The following is a 6,883-nucleotide window of genomic DNA, read 5'->3' as shown; positions in this document are numbered from 1 at the left end:
GTAACTCTGTCTAGAGTGGACAGGGCTGCCATGAATTTTGCACCACAGTAGGATTTCACTTAGAAACTGATCAGCAACACCTCCCTTATTTCCATCCTAAACAGCAGCACCAACACTATCGTCAAATCATGACTGCCAGTACCACTGTCCCCACCAGCCAGACCATCAACACCAATGCCATCACCGTAACCACCAACACCGTCATTTCCATACCAGCCTGTGTTCTCAGTTGCAGACAACAGAACCCACTCTGATTTAAGTGGAAAGGTATTATAAAAAGGTATTAGGAAAATATCTAAATGTAAAACCTAGAATTAGAAAACTCCAAGAAAGAAAAACATAAGAGAAATTCTTTAAGACCTTGGATTAGGCAAAGATTTCTTAAGACAAAGGCACAGATCATAAAAGATAAAAATTGATGAATTTAACTTCATCAAAACTTAAAATGTCTGCTTTTGAAGACATTGTTATGAAGATGAAAAAGAAGCCACAGACTGGGAGAAAATATTTGCAAAATGCACAACTCATGAAAGACTGGTAACCACATATACAAAGAACTCTCAAAACTCAAAAATAAGAAAAGAGACAATCCAATAAAAATATGGGCTAAAGATTTGCATAGACACTTTCCCAAAGAAGGTATATGGGTGGAAAATAAGCACTTGAAAACATGCTCAACATCAATAGTCACTAGGAAAATGAAAATTTAAACCATAATGTGATACCACTACCCACCTATTTGAATGGTTCAAATTTTAAAAAACTGACAATACAAAATGCTCGCAAGGATGCAGAGTAGCTGGAACTCTCATACACTGCTGGTGGGAATGCAAAATGATGCATCCACTTTGAAAACTTGTTAGGCAGTTTCTTGTAAGGTTAAACATATACTTAACACATGACCCACCAATCCCACTCCTAGGTACTTACCAAAGAGAAATTGAGGTATATGTCCTTGCCAAAAACAAACAAACAAAAAACTATATGTGTAGGTTTATAGAAGCTTTATTCATTACCAAAAATTGGAAACAACCTAAATGTCCATCAGCAGGTGGATGGATAAACAGATTATGGTATATCCATTCAATGGAATACTATTCAATAATAAAAAGGAACAAATTACTGGTATATGCAATGACATGGATGACTCTCAAAAGGATTATGTTAAGTTAAGGAAGCCAGACTCAAAAGGCTACATACTGTGTAATTCAATTTATATGACATTCCAGAAAAGGCAAATCTATAGCAAAAGAAACCAGATGAGTTCCTCTATCCCCAGTAGGAGGCTGGGGATAGAGGAGGGGATTCAACAGCATCAGTGATGTTCTGTTAATGTTTAACAACCAGCTCAGGACAAGTGAGAGATTTTCTATATATATATATATATATATGTAAATGTATGTATGTGTATATAGGTATACATGTGTATACCCATGTATATGCTTATCATAAATCTTACTGATATAAAAGATGTGTAGCACATATATTTTTTTATTTGAGCAAAATTCACCTAACATACAATTGTACCATTTTAAAGTGTACAATTCAATGGCGTTTGGTGTATTCACAGTGTTGTGCCACCATCACCTCTCTCTAGTTTCACAAGATTTTCATCGTCCCTGAAAAAAACCCCTTACTCATCGAATTCTCCCCATCCTCCCCTCCCCCATCCCCTGGCAACCACTGCTTTGCCTTCTGTCTCTGTGGATTTGCCTGTTCTGGATATTTCACATAAATGGAACCATACACTATGTGACCTTTTGTGTCTGGCTTCGTTATTCGTTTAGCATAACGTTTTCAATGTTCACCCAAGTTGTAGCATGTATCAGTACTTCATTCCTTTTCATTGCTGAATAATATTCCATTGTACAGATCCCCAGTAATTTCTTTGTTTATCCATTGATAGATATTTGGGTTGTTTCCACCCTTTGACTATATGAATAATGTTGCTATAATCATGTATGTACAAGTTTCTATGTAGATATATATTTTCATTTTTCTTGGGTGTAATACATAGGTAAGGAATTGCTGGGTCATACGGTAATTCTATGTTTAACTTTTTGAGAGACTACCAAACTGTTTTCCACAGTGGTTGCACCATTTTATATTCCCTCCAGCAATGTACAAGGATTCCTATTTCTCCATATCCTCATCAACATGTGTTATTTTCCCTTTTTTTTTTTTTTACTATAGCCATTTTAGTGAGTATGAACTGGTATCTCACTGGGTTTTGGGGGGGATTTTAAAAGATTTTAATTTTTTTCTTTTTTCTTTTGGCTGCATTCGGTCTTTGTTGCTACGCACAGGCCTTCTCTAGTTGAGGTGAGCGGGAGCTACACTTTGTTGCAGTGAGCGGGCTTGTCATTGTGGTGACTTCTCTTGTTGAGAAGCATGGGCTCTAGGCACACAGGCTTCAGTAGGTGTGAAACACAGGCTCAGTAGTTGTGGCGCACGGGCTTAGTTGCTCTGCGACATGTGGGATCTTCCCGGACCAGGGCTTGAACCTGTGTCCCCTGCATTGGCAGGCAGATTCTTAACCACTGTGCCACCAGGGAAACCCATCTCACTGGGTTTTAATTTGCATTTTCTTAATGATAAATAGTATTGAATATTTTTTCATATGTTTGTTGGCCATTTGTATATCTTCTTTGGGGAAATGTCTACTCAATTCTTTTGCCCACTTAAAATTGGATTTTGTGTCTTTCTGTTATTGAGTTGTAAGAGTTCTTTAGATATGCTGGATATTACACCCTTATCATATACATGCTTTGCAAATATTTTCTCCCATTCCATAGGTTGTCTTTTCACATTCTTGATAATGCCCTTTAATGCACAAAAGTTTTTAATTTGGTGAAGTCCAATTTATCTAATTTTTTCATTTATGCTCGTGCTTTTGGTGTCAAATCTAAGAATTCCATTGCCAAATCTGAAATCATGAAGATGTACTCTCATGTTTCTTTTTTGTTATTGTTTTACAGTTGAAAAAAAATTTATTCATCATGTTTCTTATAATAGTTTTATAGTTTTGGCTCTTATGTTTAGGTCACTGATCCATTTGGAGTTAATTTTTGTACAAGGAGTACAATTTCTCTAGTGCAAATACCCCCACCCACATGAGGTCACTGAATTCAGAGTTGAGAAGAGCTATCATTACATAGTATTTCTACCAAACTGATGTAATAAACATGATCTCGCAAGCATAAATAGTAAAATGTAGCGAAATCTTTAGGAAGTAATGATTTTATTACAGCTGTTTTTAATATAAGTTATTTGTAGGTTTATATAATTTAACATTTAATGAGGGCTGTGTTTAACAATCAGCTTGTGAAGTTTCTGAAAACTCAACAATTGACTCTCGCAAGGTAGCCAGCTCTAGCAACACCACCAGGATCGACTACCAAGTGGCACTTGGGAGCTTTCGAGGGTGACAAAAATGTTCTACATCTTGACTGTGGCAGCAGCTATAAGACTGTATAAGTTTGTCAAGATATATAGAACTGTGCATACAAACAGGCTAATTTTACTGGATGTCAGTTATACTTCAATAAACCTGAAATAAGGGGCATATGGTAACTCACAAACTTCCCAGAGGCACCACAGAATCAGATTTGGAGGCTGGAATAGCACCCAGGGCTAGTGGCGAGGCTTCTGCTACTGTCCCTGAACACAGGTGTGGCGGCTCCCACCACCAAGGTGGGCAGGGAAGCCCCTGCCAGGACCCCACCCCGGCTGCCACTGGACTCTGGCTGTCTCTCCATCCTACTCTGACAAACTCATCTGTACTGAGCCTGCCAGTGCCTCTTCCCTGTCAGAACCCTGTGTCTGCATCTGATTGATGGAGGTGAGATCACACAGCTACACTAGCTGCAAGGGAGGCTGGAAAGTGAATTTCTTTCTTTCTTTTTTTTTTTTTTTCCCATGCCATGTGGCATGTGGGATCTCAGTTCCCTGACCAGGAATCGAACCTGTGCCCCCTGCAGTGGAAGTGCAGAATCTTAACCACTGGACTGCCAGGGAAGCCCCTGGAAAGTGAATTTCTGATTTCTACCTTGGAGGAGTAGGACTCGTAGAGTGGGAGACACCTCGAATCTAGGAAGAGAGTTTACAGGATGCAAAGTGGCCACATGAGCATGAAAACGGTCCCCTACAATGACCACCAGTTACCGTCACCAGCACATGACCACGGATACCAGCAACAGTGTCATCCTAGTTATTGTTATAAGCCTGGTTCCAGCCCTTCCGTGTGAAGGCCACACAGACTGTTAGAACCCACGTGGAGACAGGTGTCAGCCAGGCCCCTTCGTAGAGAAGCTTACCGTCTGGTCGGAAGGCCTGGTCACCCATCCTATGGGGCAGTGTGTGCTCAGCTGCCACAGAAGGACAGGAGGACTTGAGACAGACAGCTACAGGAGCCAGAGGGAGAGGTCCCCCGGGAATGGGGAGGAAAGGGAAGGCTTCCTGGAGAAGGGGGCATTTGAGCTGAGCTTTGAAGGGTGGGAAAGACTTAGACAAGGGGAGCAAGGAGGAGGGCACCTCATAGGAGGACCCGTGTGGGCAAAGGCATGTTAGGGTGTCTGGCTGGTGAAGAAATGTAGGCATTGCTTCGCAAAATTCTTGGCCACAGCTTCAGAGTGAGAAACACATTTTACCTGTAACACACACATATGCCTAAATGAATAAGAATTTCACACAGCAGCACCTACCCCACCACATGCTGTGCTCTTTGATGTTTTCTATCCTAGTTGATCCTGTTTTACTATTTTTTTCAAGTGCTAGTCATCACTCATTAAATTGACGTCATGACCCATCAGTGGGTCACGACCTGCAGTTTGAAAATCACAGATGCATGCAGGGGCCATAGATCTGGGGGAAGAAGCAAGCGTGGGGCTATAAAAGGCCTTGAACACCAAACGACAGCATTTTTGTTTGTCTGGTTTTTGTTTTTGTTTTGTTTTGGCCACACCGTGCAGCTTGTGGGATCTTAGTTCCCCGACCAGGGATTGAACCCAGGCCCGAAAATGCCGAGTCCTAACCACTGGACCGCCAGGGAATTCCCAAATTCACTACATTTGGACTCTGCCCTATAGATTCTTGATCCCGGAGGTCAGGTGCGGAGTTGCGATTTGAAATGATTACTATACACCATCTATCAGTCTTTAAAATGCACATAATATTTGACCCAGCAATTCCACTTCTAAGAATGCAGCCTGGAAAGACACCCATCAAGGAGCTCAAAAGAGGGTGTTTGCTGCCACACTGCTTCTCACTGGAAAAATTGGAAGCAACTAAATGTGGAATACTATGCAGCCCTTCAAAAGAATGAGGTCAGTCTTGATTGTGAAGAGATCTCTGGGACATTTTGGGGGTTGGGGGGAGAAACAAGATCAAGTCACAGAGCCAGAAGTGTTGTTTGCTTTCAGTTTTGGATAAAACACACTGGTACATGTGTACGCACATTTACATGTGTGGATGACTTTTTAAAAGATCTAGAAGGAAATTCGGACACATGCTACAACACAGGTGAAGCCTGAGGACATTATGCTAGTGACATAAGCGAGTCACAAAAGGACAAGTACTGCATGATTCTACTTTTATGAGGGACCAAGAGTAGTCGGATTCATAGAGACAGAAAGTAGAAGGGTGGTTGCCAGGGGCTGGCTGGAGGGGGGATGGGAGTCAGTGTTTTATGGGGACAGAGTTTCCGTTTGGGAAGATGAAGAAGTTCTGGAGATGCATGGTGGTGACGGCTGCACAGCGCTGTGACTGTACTTAATGCCCCTGAACTGCACTCTTAAAAATGGTTAAAATGGTGAATTTTATGTTATGTATATTTTATCACATACACAAAAAAAGATTTAGAAGACCCTACACCAGATCTAACAGTGGTTGCCATGGGAAGGGGAGTGAACTGGGGTTAGTGCAGGTAAAGGGGGTCTTTCACATTTCACTCTCTATGCTTCTGTATGTTTGTAATCTTTGCAATGAGCGCTTGTTATTGGATAACTCACATGATTTTTTAAAATCCAGTTTTTAAAAATATATACATATGTAAAGTTCAGGTGACCCTAGGAGGGTCAAAGGGTGGACATGAGGGAGGGGTTAGGGTCCAGAGAGGCCTGGAGGTGCTGGAGGGTATGGCCAATAAGGGGTTACCTTATTAAGACCAATACTGAGCACGGTGCGTGGGATGTCTAAATAGCTCCCTGGAAGAGGTAGTTATAATCCACTGCAGGAAACATTAGGAGCTCTGGGACCCCAGAGGAGGTGCTTAACCCAACCAGAGAATCAGGGAGGGCTTCCTGCAGGAGGTGGCCGGAGCAGGAGTGTGGACTATGAGAAGGCTGAACAGTAGCAGCAGGAGACTCGGAAGCAGCACCTTCTGCAGTCCACAGCCGGGACCCCAAGCATCCCCTGGGCTGGAGGCTGTTGGTCCCACCCCCCCATCCCCCACACAGTTCCTGCCCAGCCCCCCGCCCCCCCAGAGAATGGCTGCGGGGCAGTATGGGGGCAGTAACGCAAATCACCTCCTGGGTGTAGCTCTCATTATTTCTCAGTGACTGGCGCTGCAGAACCACTTTGGCCTGGTGGAGGTGGGAACAGATGCTTTGCTCCCTGCTCTTCCCCCAGCCCTCCTGCAAGAGCCCCCAACCCTAATCACATCTGGTTCACATTGGTCCTGTTTGGTTCCAATTGTCTCACTTCCTGCTACCGTCTCTGGGCACCCCGCCCCCCCCATCTGTGGGAACAGACCCCTCCCCCTGCCCTCCCCTCAGCCTGCAGCAAGTCCCGCACAGAGGAGTCCCCCAGCAGCCCTGTGGATCCCCCCTTGACCGCTCTCGTGAGCGTGATGGGTCATCTCACTGCCCCCCCGATGTGCCTCCTG

General features: G+C 43.3%; 1 long non-coding RNA gene across 1 annotated transcript; it reads left to right on the top strand.

The window, feature by feature from the left end:
- Window positions 1-436: 436 nt before the first annotated feature.
- On the top strand, window positions 437-5,801 carry LOC113622439 (uncharacterized). The gene is made up of 3 exons (XR_003433513.1): window positions 437-447; window positions 788-795; window positions 5,681-5,801. It is a non-coding gene; the product is annotated as an uncharacterized LOC113622439 (long non-coding RNA).
- The last annotated feature ends 1,082 nt before the right edge of the window (window positions 5,802-6,883 follow it).

The sequence above is a fragment of the Aethalodelphis obliquidens genome, unplaced genomic scaffold, assembly GCF_003676395.1.
Source record: "Aethalodelphis obliquidens isolate GAN/ISIS:26980383/991018 unplaced genomic scaffold, ASM367639v1 scaffold9, whole genome shotgun sequence".
Lineage (NCBI taxonomy): Eukaryota > Metazoa > Chordata > Mammalia > Artiodactyla > Delphinidae > Aethalodelphis > Aethalodelphis obliquidens.
This window is presented reverse-complemented; position numbering and strand designations above follow the sequence as displayed.